Below are 17,372 nucleotides of genomic sequence, written 5' to 3' on the forward strand. Positions count from 1 at the left end.
CCCTTCTTCTCCTGTCCTCAATCTTTCCCAGCATCAGGGTCTTTTCAAATGAGTCAGCTCTCTGCATCAGGTGGCCAAAGTATTGGAGTTTGAGCTTCAACATCAGTCCTTCCTGTGAACACCCAGGACTGATCTCCTTTAGGATGGGCTGGTTGGATCTCCTTGCAGTCTAAGGGGCTCTCAAGAGTCCCACCACAGTTCAAAAGCATCAATTCTTTGGCACTCAGCTTTCTTCACAGTCCAACTCTCACATCCATACATGACTACTGGAAAAACCATAGCCTTGACTAGATGGACTTTTGTTGGCAAAGTAATGTCTCTGCTTTTTAATATGCTGTCTAACTTTCCTTCCAAGGAGCAAGCGTCTTTTAATTTCATGACTGCAATCACCATCTGCAGTGATTTTGAAGCCCAAAAAATAAAGTCAGTCACTGTTTCCACTGTTTCCCCATCTGTTTGCCATGAAGTGATGGGACCAGATGCTGTGATCTTAGTTTTCTGAATGTTGAGCTTTAAGCCAACTTTTTCACTCTCCTCCTTCACTTTCCTCAAGAGGCTCTTTAGTTCTTCTTCACTTTCTTATATAACAGTGGTGTCATCTGCATATCTGAGGTTATTGATATTTCTCCCGGCAATCTTGATTCCAGCTTGTGCTTCCTCCAACCCAGCATTTCTCATGATGTACTCTGCATAAGTTATAATAAGCAGGGTGACAATATACAGCCTTGATGTACTCCTTTTCCTATTTGGAACCAGTCTGTTGTTCCATGTCCAGTTCTAACTGTTGCTTCCTGACCTGTATACAGGTTTCTCAAGAAGCAGGTCAGGTGGTCTGGTATTCCTATCTCTTTAAGAATTTTCCACAGTTTATTGTGATCCACACAGTCAAAGGCTTTGGCATAGTCAATAAAGCAGAAATAAAGATCAGAGTACACACTTAAAGTGAAATGATCAAACGTATGGAAGGTACTGTATACCTGTACAAATATATGTACATGAGAGAAAGAGTGCACTGTACAAATATAGTGCACTCTTTCTCTCATGTACATAAATATACTCTCCCTGTCATATACACAAATATACTTTTCCTCTCATATACACAAATATATTCTCTATAAATATTTTAATATGGTTTAATGCTCCCTCAACTTAGTAATCTGTGATTTTATTTAGGACATTTCTAAGAACACAGTCAGGGTAAATTTAGGTACTCTGCTTTTCATTGCTGTAACATTGTGAAATACTATTTCTCTCTCTGCAAAGAGCTTTGACTGAGATGTGCACTCGAAGTGTGTTGACTGCAAGAAGTTTGGATAAAAGCTTATCATTACTGAAAACTTGGCTGTTCTTCACAAAAGAAGTTTCAATTGTCATCTTTCACTTATTGTCAAAGAATGTATAAAAACATGGTGCTTCAAAAGGAATGGAAGACTTTTAAAATATTCTGGACCACCTGACTTCTTGTGGGGATTCAGGAAGAATGTTGGGTTTGTACCCCTTGGTCATCTTGCGGAGAGAGGAAACACACACTTGTGGCTTTACTCCTACTTTCTGGGGTGGCGTGGAGTTGAGGACCAATCAAAAACGGTACTAATTCAGGGCTTGTGACCTGGGGCAAGTGGAGCAGCTTTAAGATGGTTTGAACTAAACGCAGAAGTTTGTGTACACTTATTCATATGTAAAATAGGCATCAGGTGCTAATTGTTTGCAAGTGCTCAATTCCTTTTGAATCATTCTGTGCTGCTTTTTATGGTTTTCAGTCCTATGGAGTAATTACTCTTAGAGTTCACACATCTCTGTGTAGCCAAACAACTATTCTCCACGCTAATCAAGTCCATAAAGTTTCATCTCTTATGATTTTTCTAAATCACATTAACTTTGGCTCTGAGCCCCTGGCTCACAGATTAGGTAGGGGATTAAGGGTGATCTCCCCCTCCTCAGGGTCCTTCAGGTGTTTTAGTCACTTAGTGCTTAGTTTCTCCATTGTGTTCGACTCTTTGCGACCCCATGGACTGTAGCTCACCAGGTTCCTCTACTCATGGGGTTCTCCAGGCAAGAACTGGAGTGGGTAGTCATGCCCTTCTCCAGAGGATCTTCTTGACTCAGAGTTCAAATCCAGGTCTCTTGCATTGCAGGTGGATTCTTTACCCCCTGAGTCACCAGAGAAGCCCTCAGGCACTTCGAGTTGCCTTTAAATTAGGAGTGGGCCTGCCATAAGCCTTGGTGGCTGCCGTCATTGGTATCAAACCTTCAGCTAAATGTTGTTTGCATGGATCTGGGCTTTCCACTTGGACAGGCACTAGGATATGTCTCAGAGTAGTCTTCCTGGTGATCACATGCCATACCAGAGAGAGATTCTACTCCTGTGCTCAGGGCTACAGTACTTATAGACCAGACTCCGTGACCATCCCGTAGTCATCATGCTGTGCAGAGAACAGCAGAAGCATGACTTTTCAACTCTTGTAGAAACTGCAGAAAATTGAAACTCATTTGAACTTTAGGACAGGTAGCCCTCTTAACTCCAGTCTTATCTCTCCAAAGCAGCAGTCTGAATCCCGTCGCCTCTAGACTATCCAGAGGATTAAACTTCTTCAAAGGATGTGACTCCCAACACAAAGTGTTAATAATTCCCTGGGAAAGGCAGTCAGAACTCATCCTTCCTATTTGTAAATGTTGGGCCAAGAGGCGTGGTGTTGGGTCTGTATGTAGAGAAACATCACCTATCAATCTTTTGAGAATCTTCATTAGAAGCAAGGGCAATGTAGAAATTACTATGAAAATACATTATCCTCTCCTGTAGCCATTAAAAAAAAATTTTTTTTTGGGCCACACCATAGGGGATCTTAGTTCATGACTATAAGGGATCTTGGTTCCCAAACCAGCGCTTGACCTCAGACCTCCGATAGTGGAAGCATGGATTCTTAACCACTGGACCACCAGGAAAGTCCCTTCCTCTAGCTGTCCTTGAGTTCCACAGTGATCAGAATCCCCAGGGAGGAGGCAGGATGTATTTATGAAAGAAAGTGGTCTTCGGGGCAAAACGCTACTCATTAGTCTTGTGTCTTCAGGCAAGTTTCCTCTTTTTTTTCCTCATCTTAGAGATGTTGATACATGTGATGCATTTACATGCCTCATGCATAGTAATTACTCGATGAATATTATATATTATTGTTAAAATGATTTTGGATATGCACGTAAGAAGACATTAATTTCTTATATATAATCTTTATATGAATCAAAGAATTTTCTATTAGGTAGATTGTGCACTTGACATAATTTTCAGTTTTTCATCTTGGAAACAGGAAATTTCCATTCTGAATTTCTGTGTTGAGCATCTGCTCATCTGCTGATTGGATCCTTGCCACCTGCCACCCCACCTCCCCACCCCCCGCCAACACTCTGGTCTTTTTTTTTTTTTAATTTATTTATTTTTTGATTGAAGGATAATTGCTTTACAGAGTTTTTTCTGCCTTTTTTTTTTTTTTTTCTTTTTCAGCTCAAGAGAAATGGTGGCATGGTGCTTTCACTGTCTTGTTGATAATCTTGGGCACAATTCACTCCTTTGCTGCCTTGACAGCTGTCCAGGCCTCTGTTTAACACTTAGCACATGCAGAAATTCCCTGGTGGTCCAGTGGTTAGGACTCTGTGCTTCCACTGCAGGGGACCAGGGTTCCATCCCTGGCCTGGGAACTAAGATTCTACAAGCCACATGGCATGGCCCCCCAGTGAAACAAAACAACCCCTTCCCACAAAATACTTGTCACATGTACTTGTAAGGCAGGGGCCTATTTCTCACTTTTTAGAAAATAAGTGCTTGAGTCTGGAAGATCTCAGAGGATTTTGGATGAATTAATAAAATGCATAAATATGTATAACTATACCTTTCTTCTAGGATATTGCTTCCTTTTTTGCCTCAGTAGAGAGAGAATTAAAAAAACAATTTCATACTGCATTTTTGTAGATTATAAACACTTCTGCTATTTTTATCCATACCTATCCAAAATTTTCATAGGTTTCAAACGTGTAACACCGTGGACTGATTTATAACATAATTAACCTTTTCTTGGATTAATTATGGAATTGCAAATACTTCTTTTTATAAATGGCACTGCTCTTGTTGTCTCTTCTGAATCAAACTTTTCCCTAACATCAGTTGTGATTGAACATGAATTTTGGTTTACTAAATATTTTTGTAATATTTTTGAGTATCCACCCATGACTCTAAAAATTCTGAAATATTTCCCAGTGGGCTTTTTATGCAAAATAATTCCAAGATGAGCAAAGTATTCTGGAACACACACATCTGTCTCTTATCTCTTATCTAGTATTTTCTATGTGGTAGGAAAATAGAAATGTATTAGAAAGGCCTTGTTGTTTAGAACTTAATTAGAATGTCATGCAATTTATTAAGTTGTCAAATGGTTTTGTGAGTATGGTTAGTCTTTTTCCTCTCTATCTAAATTTCAATGGATTTTTTTGTTTGCTTGTGGGTATATATTTGTGTGTTTTCAGTAAATGTAGTGAACCATTCTATTTTATGATATTTTGTTAACATCCGTGGATCCTTGGTGGTTTTCACCACGTTTATTCAATAAGATAAATGGAGCTATATTCCAGTGGTATATTTGGCAGCCATGCTTTTGTGAGATAATTTATTAGCAAGTTCCTGTCAAGGTGAAGAGTACATTACCAGTAGAGTAGTAGGGACACAACCCATGTGTTCTCTTTTTATTTTTTTAAGACCTATCAGTAATGGATCCTACTCACCTAGTCTTCCGGGGAATTCCCTCCTTAGTTCTTTATTGTATATATATCTTATACTTGAGCTTCTTCATCTTAAAAACTTTTTATGTTTTTCATACATGCTATTTAACATCTCAGTGTTCTACAAAGTATCTTTAATTTTCTAAAGTTAAAGGAAAAAAACTTTAATTTTTAAAACCATTTTTACAGCTGAGGGATGATAACCTTCTTGTTATGTGCTAAGTAGACACTCTTTTGTCCAAAATCATATGCCACTTCTATTAATATATTGAACCGCTGTGATTAATATCTAGTGGAATTAAATTAGAAAACAGGTTAAATGTTTCTTAAATTTCCAAAGAAAAGCATACTGTTAAAGTTTTCATTTCAAAGAGCGTGGCTCTGCTGGTCTAAAATTTATGGGAAGACACTTATCATATATATTATTTTAGTATATTTAATATTTTAACTTTTTTCTTAAAAAGAAAATTGTATGATGCAGAGATTGAAATGACTAGTTACAGTTCACTGAGATCTGGTATGAGGGGTTTTGTAGATTTTACTACTCTTTGGAAGCACTTTTACCTTCTCACTCCTCATTTGCTGTATCAGCACATTTTTCATAAAATATTTTAGATAAAATCCTAGACAAAATTATTTTAAGTTGGTGTTCAAAGTGTAATCTAAACCTCCAGATGCAAAATGAAGTAACAGTTCTGAAATTTCAACTTTGGAAAAGAAATGTTACACATAACCCAGTGCTTATCCCAGCACTATTAATGTCATCAATGCGTGCTGAATCAGTTATGTGTGTACGCACACACACACACACACACACACATATGATTATTTCAGATTTTTTTTCCCTTATGGGTAATTACAAAGTGTTCCCTGTGCTATATAGGAGGTCCTTGTTGGTTATTTATTTTATATATGTTAATGGTAGTGTGTTTATGTTAACCTTAAACTAATTTATCCTTCCTCCATCCTAGACTTTTTTTAATGAGGATTAAATGCGACTGTGAAATGCTTAGAAAAGTGCTCGATGCATAATGTACACAATGTGTTTGTTAAATGAATAAACAAAAATGCTAAGCAGAGTTCTTAGGATTTTATATTTCATATACTCATTTCTGTAGCACTGTGAGATATGTGATGTTGTTAAATTTACCAATGTAGGGATTTGTTTAAAGACATTAAATGAATAGCCCCAAATCACACAGCTATTCTGTTTTGGGGCTAGAACTCAAGCCTGTCTCATGCTGATGTCTATTCGTGCAGCAGCTTTTCCTTTGCGCTATTTATAACCTAGTTGGGAGGATGAAATGAGTGTAAATAGCTCAGAGATTGTGTGTTTAGATTACACAGTATTACTAATTTTGAAAAGTGTTGACAGTAAGCTTCTGAGAAGACTTTGCAGCTTGAATAGAGGTAGAGATGGGTTTTATAACTTAAGTAGAGTTTTAATGTCTGGAATGGATATGGATGTGGGATATTTCAATTTGGAAAAAATATAAGAAAATATTTTAAAAATGGGATTGACATAGCCCATTGAATTACACTACTTAGGGAATTTGGCTAATTTCTAATGATTTATCCCAAGAATAAATATCAGATAGCAGGGATAATGCCCTCTAGTGCAATGGTTCTAAACTGGTGATTAGTTTTGGCCCCAGGCACATTGGGAAATGTCTGGAGACATTTTTGTCTTGATTTATTTTTTATTTTATTTTTTAATTTATTTGGCCACCCTGTGAGGCATGCAGGATACTAGTTCCCTGACCAGGGATCAAACCTGCACCCCTGGCATTGGAAGCATGAAGTCTTAACCATCAGACCATCAGGGAAGTCCTGGAGACATATTGAGTTGTCACAGTTGGGAGATCCTGCTGCATTCTAGTGGTTATAGGTCACAGACAGCGCCCCAAAGGATTATCTACCCTCAAATGTCAGTAATGTCAAAGTTAAGAACTCCTGTTTTAATGAAAAAGAATTATTCTTGCATAGAGTGGAATTATATATACATATAATATATTGATGAATCCACATATCTAAAATTAATGATATAAATATATTAATATGATTTATAATACTACAGAAGAATTTCTAGAGATTTACTCTCCAACCTAAAGGGATTCCAAGAAACATCCTTAGTTTATGAATCTTTAAAACGTTCCAAGCAGAAATACTGATAACAGAAGTATTTTTGTTTTCTTCCAAAAGGGTATCATAGAGATTTAATTAAGAGGGCAATGCAGGCAACAACAAAACTTGATGTTCTGTTTTAGATCTATGTTTAGCTTTCTTTGGGTCATTTTCCATGTATCTTTGTTCTTTCATCAACACCAGCATTCTTTACAATAAGTCATTTTTGCTATACACCAGATGGTAGCTTGCTTTGTTACTCTAGTAAGTCATTTGTTAGTACAAAATGTACCAAGTCAATTGTGAGTAGATGTTATTGGGCTTTCTTTCTGACATCAATTTGGCTGATGGTACATTCTGATAGTTTCATATTCATTTCAAAAGGAAACATGTGACGCTGAGAAGACACCATGCAAGATCAGAGGCTGTGAGAAAAAAGGAAAGTGAAAAATAGGAGGTGTTCAAATTGGAGACTCTGCCTGATAAAGGGATCCTCAAACAGTGTTAATAAAATGGCTTCATAATTTAAAATGAAGAAAAAACATTCTATAGTTATTTGAGTTCCAGACAATGCTGCCTTAATTATAAGGGTTTTGCACGTCTCTCCCCAATTTATATAGAATCACTGTCAAAGATCTGTTTTACTAAACCACATTGAATTCTTCACTAACTTTTCCAGCTTCTGCATTTCCAGAAATTTGCAGGGGTTGCCCTTCAGCACCTATAGCCATAACAATTCTAATTTTGAGCACATTCTGGAGGGAGTAGGGGCTGCTACTCATAAACCCTTAGCACTTTGCCCTATTTTTTGAGTTATTAAGGAAGGCACTCTGGGATTTGGAGATTTGCTTATTTATTCATTTATATTTGTGTTTACTACTTGGAAATAAAAGTTAAATTCAAATGCACTTGGAAAAAAATAAATGACACTGATATTTGTGTATTAAAATACAAATAAATGGGGTAGGACAAAGTACTAGGAAGTATGAAACATACTAACAAAGAGTGGAAAGAAGTTAGAGAGGAGAGATGGTTGTGCCTATAATAAAGGTCACCACTTCTACAGTATTGCTGAGAGCTAGTTAAAGATTATGTGGAATTATTTTTATTTTATGAAGATGAGGCCACTAGGAGACACGATTGACAGTGCCCAATGTAACCCGAGAGGAAAATAGAAGTTGACTTATGAACTAGATAAGGGAAGCATAGAGAGAACATCTCATTCCATGCATCTTTTAAATGTACCGTCTTTGGACCCTTATCTTGGATAGTCTTAGGACAAGGACAAAGACGTGAATAACAGTTAGTTATAAATGACTAGTGTTTGGCTATCAGCTAAACTGTCCAATGAAAACACAATGATATGCTTAAGTAAAAGAGAAGCAATGTTCTCTTGGATAGAACAGATGCTTCTGCCGTCAATGTGACTGTGCAGTGTGTTTGAAATGTGTGGATTCCAGAGATGCTCCATGGCCTGAATGTTCTAGTGCCTGTTGGAAGAGGGTCACTGACCAGAAAGAAACCTGGGGTCCAGTGGGGGAGGCCCTTGTAGGCCTGTTATCACAGTGGTTAGGCTTGCACTGAAGGTCAAAAGTGTTTCACAAAGACAAGTATGGCAGTATTATGGAGAGTGGCTTCAATGTGGGATGACAAGCAACAAACACAATTATGTGACTAGTCCAGTTGACTTAGTTGAACTGGGTAGGTGACATTTCGAGAGGAACTGAGGAGCCAGCATGTTAGAGGTGAAATAGGTGAAAGCTGGAAACAGGAGCTGTGAGGAAAAGAGAACGACTCTCATGTTTCTGGCTCAAACAGCTAGAAATGATGGTACTCTTAATAAAATAAGAAATTTGGGAAAAAGAACACATTTTTATTTTAGTTTTGTTTTGCTTTGTTTTTTCTTTCCTTTTGCATTTAGGGAAAAAAATTCAAAATGGACTACTTAGCAATAGATGATATATGGGTGTGTAATGAAGAATCTTGTATTTGTCATTTCCTCAAGGCTGCAAGGAGGAATGTATGACTGCCATTTAAACCTGAAGATGATTGGCTTTAGAGGATCTGAGAATAGTTATACTATAGGATTGATATGTGCCGTGTGACTTGAAGGGTGCACACTGAGTATTCTTAAGACTGTATAGGACTTCCCTGGTGGTCCAGTGGTGAGAACTCTGTCCATCCACTACAGGGGACATGGGTTTGCTTCCTGGTCATGGACCTAAGATCCCACATGCTGTGTGATAGGGCCACAAAAACCCAAAACTGGATAAGTAGCTGTGATAATTCCTTTTCAAATGTTTTTGACTACGTTAACACTAAATTTTTTAGAGTTCACTTTCTTCTAAAACATTCTAATGGAGATTTGTAAGACCAATGACGAGAAAGTCCATAGTTCAGTGGTAAGATTTCTTACCACTGGGGTTAGTTTCTTACTAAACTGGGGGTAAAAGATTTCAGATACAATGAGGAAACAGAGATGTAGTTAGGGAATCAGAAGAAAAAAAAAAGATGTTTTGAACACAAAAGAAGATAATTGCGTAAAGGGCATTGCATATATGCCAAATCAAATGAAAATTGAGAAAAAAAAACCTACTGAATTTTACATTGAAGTTATGATAGGGGCATGGTGACTGTCAGGAGTTAATGAGAGGAGGAGGTCGACATAGAGAGATGTTTGTTAAGAAGTACACACTTCCAGTTATAAGAAGAATAAGTTCTGGGGCTGTAATGTACAGCATGCTGAGTGTAGCTAATTGCATTGTACTTTGTTTCTGGGACTTCCCTGGGAGTCCAGTGGCTAAGACTCTGCCCCCCCAATGCTGGGGACTTGGGTTCCTTCCCTGGTCAGGGAACTAGATCCCACGTGCCACAACCAAGACCTGGCACTGTCAAAGAAATAAATGAATCTAAAATAAAAAAAACAAACAAACAACTTGTATTATGTTCCTGAAATTAGCTAGGAAAGTAGATCTTAAACGTTCTTACCATAAAAAAGAAACGGCAATTATGTTAGGAAATGGAGGTGTTAACCAGCTCAGCTGTGGTAATCATTTGGCAGGTAGGTATGTGTAGCAAATAATCATATTGTATGCCTCTAACTTACACAGTGTCATTTGCCAATTACATCTCAATAAAATTGCGAAATAAGAGAGAATAGACATGATGGTAATAAAATAAGGCAGAGCATAATAGGTTAGGAGTTTATGGGTAATGGGACTTAGAAGCAGTAAATATGAACTATATTATTTTTCCAAAAAACTTTGATGGAAGAGAGGAAAGATCTTGAGGAATTGGCAGAATCAATTAAAGTTGTGTTTGTTTTTTAGAATAATCAATATTTGTTTGCATTTATAGGTTGAAAGGAAGTAACCATGCCCAAGCAAATATATACAGATTACATTTGGGGTTGGAGATAAATAAATGAGAAATCTCTGAAAGGAGGTGGAATAGTCTGAAATTGAGAAAAGAGTGTATGGAAACTTATTCTTCTAAGACATCAGGGAAGAATTTAAGTATGAATAAATGCAATTTCCTTTTATAAATATATTTTTTAAATTGTGAGGGATGGGGAAGAGAAACTAGAAGAGAACATTCAATCTTCTCCTTCTTGTTTTCCTAGTGAAGTGTGAACCCGAGTTGTTTTCTTAGATGAGAAATAGTGAGTAGGGTAGGCGACTAGAGAAAAGCAGTAAATGTTTGAACAACCACGTGGAGGATGGAAATAAAAAAGAATAGGGATTGGTTATATGTTTGTTCAAGTTAATAGTTAAATGATCATTGGACTATGCTGAAGTAACTAACAGTGGAGCATTCCTTTCTCCTAAGAGCAATTTAGAAAATACAGATTAAATTAATTTTTTAAATGTCTGAAAGATTGAAAAGCCGCTGAGTCAACTAGGATTTGCGGGACTAAGATCTCAGTGAGAGGAGGAGTCACTGAATTAGGTCCAGTATTCTGCTAGCCACTTCCCGCTCAATCCACTGTGGAATCTCAGTGGGTGTAGGGGTGATGGGGATGTGAGGTGTGGCCAAGTAGTGAAGAAGCAGGGAGTCCACTAGAACTTTGGCAATCTCAAAGGACTTGGGGATATGAAAGCTGGATTTCAGAACCAAGTCAGTTAGAATTTGAGGGACAAGATCCCCGAGAGAAGAGAAGCATAGACAAGCCTGGAAGTCAGCACCTGCACCATGTATAGGAGCCAAATTTGTAATTTATGCAAGGCAACAGGCTAAGAAGCCAACACAAAATATGAGAAAAGCAAAGCAGTGTTGTTGGCAGTATCATAGTGCTAAGAGGGAAAGAAAAATGGGTAATAGAACTGCCAAATAAAAGGGGCCAAGGAAACACCCCAGGCCCTCAGTTGAGAGGTTTTGGATGAGAGTGGATAAGAAGTAGACTGAACTTTAAAAATTCTGGGTTGTAGGCTACACATATCCCCAAATGTTCAAGATAATGCCTTCCTAATGATTGCCAACAAAGGTCCATCTAGTCAAGGCTATGGTTTTTCCAGTGGTCATGTATGGATGTGAGAGTTGGGCTGTGAAGAAAGCTGAGCACCGAAGAATTGATGCTTTTGAACTGTGGTGTTGGAGAAGACTTTTGAGAGTTCCTTGGACTGCAAGGAGATCCAACAAGTCCATCCTAAAGGAGATCAGTCCAGGGTGTTCTTTGGAAGGACTGATGCTAAAGCTGTAACTCCAATACTTTGGCCACCTCATGCGAAGAGTTGACTCATTGGAAAGGACTCTGATGCTGGGAGGGATTGGGGGCAGAAGGAGAAGGGGACGACAGAGGATGAGATGGCTGGATGGCATCACCGACTTGATGGACATGAGTTTGGGTGAACTCCGGGAGTTGGTGATGGACAGGAAGGCCTGACATGCTGCAGTTTATGGGGTTGCAAAGAGTCGGACACGACTGAGCGACTGAACTGAATTGAACTAAAGGAAGTTGAAGAGAGAGAATTAGTAAACTGAATAGGCCAGTAGAAAGTATCCGGACTAAAATACAGAGAACAAAATGTGAAATAAAATATAGTTTAAAGTATAATGAATATCTGGGGTATGATTTAAAAATCTCTGGGGAAGAGAAAGAGAATGGGGCAGAAATAATATTTGAAGATATAATGGCTGAGAATTTTCTGTAACTGATAAAAATGCTGTTATGAACTCAAGGGTAAATACAAAAAAATCAGATATATTGCATTAAAACTGTTGAAAACTAAAGGCAAAGAAAAAACATCCTAAAAACATCCAGAGGGGAAAAGACATATTCAGAACAGCAAGAGCTGATTCATTGGAAAAGACCCTGATGCTGGAAAAGATTGACAGCAGGAGGAGAAAGGGGCGACAGAGGATAAGATGGTTAGATAGTATCACGACTCAACGGACATGAGTTTGAACAAACTCTGAGAGGTGATGAAGGACAAGGAAGCCTGGCGTGCTGCAGTCCATGGGGTCGCAAAGAGTCAGACACGACTCGGCAACTGAACAAGAGAAAAGCAAAAAACTGAAAGTAAATTCCTCAACAGACCAGATCGAAGCCATGAGGTAACAGAATGACATTTTTTAAGTGCTGAAATAAAATAATAATAATAATTTACAGTATAATAAATTACTTAAAATGCAATAATAATTATCATAGTTTATGATAAAACTATTATTTATTATAAATTGTAATAATACTAATTGGAGTTGCTACAAGCTTAAATGAATACAGCAGTCTATAAGTCCATAAACACTTATACAACCTCTTGATTAATGAAATGTTTTTATTGTAGTAATAGGGTTAAAGGCAGCATTTCTAATTAATAATGCCAAGTTTATTGGACAAAATTTTGAGTATGTCTTTTACTTAAGAACATACCCAACTGACCAATAGAAACACATAAAGAATTATTCAACCTCAGATAGTCATGCAAGATGTGTGAATTTAATCTACAGTGAGATATTGTTACATATCCACCAGATGTTTAAAATTACAAAACTGACAATATTAAATATTGAGAAGGATTTCTGCCATGTGAGTATTAACATCAGGATGTGCAAAGGCGTAATAATTCCACATCCAAGGAATTGCATTCTTAGGAATTTCACATCAGAAACATAAAAATGTGTGCAACAAATGTCACGTCCAAGAATGTTCATAGCAGCACCATTAGTAATAGCCCAAAGTAGAAACAATCCAACATCCACTAATGGTGGAATGGATAAACATTTTATGAAATGCTCAAACAGTAAAACAGTTTACACTAAGAATGAATGAGTGTGTCGATATGGATGAATCTCACAAATTTAATGGTGAGCAGAGTAAGCCAGACTGATATGTACAGGAGTACATACTGTTCTTGATTCTATTTATATAAGGATAAAAATAAAAGTAAAAATATTCTCTAGTGACAATGTAATGGTCACCCTTCTGGAGGAGGTGGGGAAGGCTTTTGGAGTGCTGATATTGTTCTGTATCTTGATCCGGGTGGTGGTATCATGGATGAATTCATTTTATGAAAATTCAGCAAACTGTATGGTTAAAATAATCTATTAACAATTTTTCTGCATCTATCTTATACTTCAATAAAAATATTACATTAAGAAAGGAACTGAACTGTTACTGAAATTCATATGTTTATAGTGGAGCTAACCATCACTTTCCCAGGGTTTATGTTAGTAAATGAGCCGGCTTGGTGCAGGGAGCGCTGAAGAAGCCTGAGCCCCAAATTGATGCATTCAAACTGTGGTGTTGGAGAAGACTCTTGAGAGTCCCTTGGACAGCAAGGAGATCAAACCAGTCAGTCCTAAAGGAAATCAACCCTGGATATCCATTGAAAGGATTGTTGCTGAAGCTCCAATACTTTGGCCATCTGATGTGAAGAGCTGACTCTTTGGAAAAGATCCTGGTGTTGGGAAAGATTGAGGGCAGAAGGAGAGGGGGTCCGCAGAGGATGAGAAGGTTAGATAGCATCACCAACTCAATGGACATTAATTTGAACAACCTCTGGGAGGTAGTGAAGTACAGAGGAGCCTGTACTCCTTTGTGTGTGTACAGAGAGTACCACTCCTCTGGTGTGGCGCAGTCCATGGGGTTGCAAAGAGTCAGACGTGACTTAGCAATTGAACAACAAAAAGTGTGGAAATAGTGAAAAGGTTGGCATCATAAAACATTGATGTTTTTAAACCTTTAAGTTTAAAAGCTTCAAGTTCTCCATCTAATTATTATTCCTAAATCATAAATATTTAAAGGAGTGACCCCATTGGAAAATAGTATTCAGAGGCATTTTTCAACAAATTACCATTTAATTTTTGGTCTTACTATGGCATTCATACTTTGGTGGCAACTGAAACAGAACACCTGAATATTAGTCCATCACCTTAAATAGATTGCCAGCTCACACATCCTCATGTACTTTATTCTTGTATTTGTTTTCATTTGGTCACTTGAAAATGTATTTAATGGCTAGAGAGAAACAGACATGAATTAATTTATTGTGCTTAATATAGTCTACAGGCAGAATAACTCCATGACGAAGTCTGGTGAGCTTGTTGACTTCTCAATGCCAAAATGTTCCTACTTTTCTGTGGGTATTAATAAACCATTGTTCTTTATTTGATTGTCATGTGTGTGCTATCTGCTCAGTCATGTTCGACTCTTTGCAACCCCATAGACTATTGCCCACCAGGCTCCTCTGTCCATGGAATTCTCCAGACAAGAATACTGGAATGGGTTGCCATTTCCTTCTCCAGGGGATCTTCCTGACCCAGGAGCCAAACCCGGGTCTCCTGCATTGCAGGTGGACTCTTTACTATCTGAGCCACCAGGGAAGCCAGTGATATATGATTGTCATAATGTACTTTAAACCCCACTTTTCAAACTTGTGTGCCTAAGTATCATCTGATAAAGTTGTTAAAATGCAGATTTCCAGGTCTGTGCTGAAGACTGAAAATGCAAGGTGTCTGCATTTTAACACTCTAGGTGATTCTGTGGAGATACTTTAGTGGACTGTGTTTTGGGAAACACTACTTTAAGCTCATTGTCAGTGGATTGCAGCTATTCAGAATGGGATTTTTTTTTTTTTTTTAAATTTATCTGGCTGCCTTGGGTCTTAGATGTAGCACTTGGCCCTTTTGCTGCATCATGCAGGATCTTTCGTTGTGGGGTACAGACTCTCAGATGTGGCATGTAGGCTCCAATTGCAGTTCATGGGCTTAGTTGCTCAGAGGCATGTAGGATCTTAGTTCCTTGGCCAGATATCCAACCTGAGTCCTCTGCATTGAAAAGTGAATTCTTAACCATTGGACCACCAGGGAAGTCCCCAGAATGGGATATTTTACTGTAGATTTGGTGGGGGGACTTTTCCTTTGTTTTTTGTTTGTTTGTTTGTTTGCTGCATATATCACATGAATTGTAACATTATGGGGCATCTTTGGGCTTCACCAGTAGCTCAGCAGTAAAGAATCCACCTACAATGCAGGAGACTCTGGACACTCAGGTTTGATCCCTAGATCAGGAAGATTCCCTGGAAGAGGGCATGGCAGTCAAATCCAGTATTCTTGCCTGGGAAATCCCATGGACAGGGGAGCCTGGTGGACTACAGTCCATGGGATTGCAAAGAGTAGGACATGACTGAAGCAACTAAGCACAGCATGAGTCATCTTTATTTGAAGCAAAGGGTTTAAGGTGCTACTGAGCAAAGTGGATATGAGAAAGCAAATGGAGCATATTTAAAATCAAACTAGGAGTTTGGAAGCTGCCACCAGCTTCTGTGATGAGTCATAATATATGACTCAGACAAAGCTGAAATGACAGATGGCCTTGTTATGACTTTAGGCGGGCACTCCTTCAACTACTGAAGTTTATGAGAAGTTTTACAACCCGGGAATTCTGAAGTTATTTCTGATGCGTGTAGTTTCATGTCATCTTTATGGGAGCAAAAAAGATCTGTATCTCACACCCCCAACATGTTTGTTAGTCACGATTCAAACAAAAGGATATCATGTAAGAAAGTCTGTGCCCACACATTGCATCTTTACCACCCCTTTCATTGGAGCTAATCAAGGTGAAGCTGAATCAGTGGCTCAACACCCTGTTAATCCGATAGGCATTAATTCACAAAGGCATGAAATAAAGTTTTTTTTTCATGTGTTTGACTTTTTCTCCCCTTAATGCATTTCTAGGAATTACTCTAAAGTATGGGCTACGTTTTGCTGTCAAAAATGGACTGATGTCCCCTTTCAAAGCTTCCTGCCAATGAAGATTATAGATTATGTTTTTTTTTTAAAGTGAGCTGAGATATGTAATTCTCTTAATCCAATTTTAAAATAGCTTCTTAAAACTTCCTTTCATCCTGTGTTGTCCACCCCTGCTACAGCTGTTTCTTGACTTGCAGAGATAAGCAGTGGTGCAGATTGCAGTATCACGGTTTGCAGCTGTTAGTGGTTTTCCACTGTCTAGCAACCTTTGATGTCTCCTCTTTGATGTGTCTTATTAATGAAGCAAAACTAGAAAAACCACCAGTCTTGACAAAAACTTTTAGAGTATTGACTGTATTCAAAAGTAAAAATAAGAATCTACAATGACAGCTTTGCACCAGATTTCAATTTTTTCTTTTTTAAAAAATGTCTGTTGGACTTCCCTGGTTGTCCAGTGGTTAAAGCTGCAGCGCCAGGGCAAGAGGCATGGGTCACTTCTGGACTGGGGAACTAAATTCCTCACGCCATGTGGCATGGCCAAAAGATTAAAAAAAAAAAATCTGCCGCTGTTCTGACATATAAACACAGGGCTGGCATCATGTTGTATGGTATTTCTTAATTATTTTGCAAGAGTTAGAATCTGGAAAAGCATATGACCCAATGAGAGTCCAAAATGAGAAGATGATAATATCGCTAGTTGATTCATGCCACTTCAATTTGCTGCTTCCTGCCCCTATCTAGTTCCTCACAAAGAACTTCACTTTCTACTTTCTCTTTCTTATTTGACTGGAGAAAACCTGTCCCTTCTCTTTTTCAAAGATTCAAATAAAGATCAAACCTCATAAGGCCATTTCCCCACCTACGATTTAACATTATGTACGTGTAACCACCTGGGTGACTGAGTTACTAGTCACTAGGTTAGTGTATCTGCTTGTCTTCCTTGCCTCTAAAATTAGGCTCTTAGCATCTGACTCACTTCCACGTTTCAAATCTGCGCCTTCATGTTTGACTCCCTCAAACTGCTTCTTGAAGTGCAGTCCCTGGCGTTCAGTAGGCACCCAAATATTTGTTGAATGAGTGAATGATGTTTACCATGCTTACTTCCCCTTCCTGGCATACTTTTTGCTTTCCAAGATTGCTTTTGCTTGGTTTTTTGTTTTCCAATATTTTCTTGTTGTTGTTAAGTCTCTAAGTTGGGTCTGAGTCTTTATGACCCCAGGGACTGTAGCCCGCCAGACTCCTCTGTCCATGAGATTTACCAGGCAAGAATACTGGAGTGGGTTGCCATTTTCTTC

The 17,372-nt window shown here is 38.2% G+C and overlaps 1 protein-coding gene across 1 annotated transcript in view; it reads left to right on the top strand.

Annotated features, from left to right (window-relative positions):
* PLA2G4A (phospholipase A2 group IVA) overlaps window positions 1-17,372 on the top strand; it is a 173,010-nt gene that overhangs the window by 54,739 nt on the left and 100,899 nt on the right. The window lies entirely within an intron of this gene.

Source organism: Bubalus kerabau, chromosome 5, assembly GCF_029407905.1.
Source record: "Bubalus kerabau isolate K-KA32 ecotype Philippines breed swamp buffalo chromosome 5, PCC_UOA_SB_1v2, whole genome shotgun sequence".
Lineage (NCBI taxonomy): Eukaryota > Metazoa > Chordata > Mammalia > Artiodactyla > Bovidae > Bubalus > Bubalus kerabau.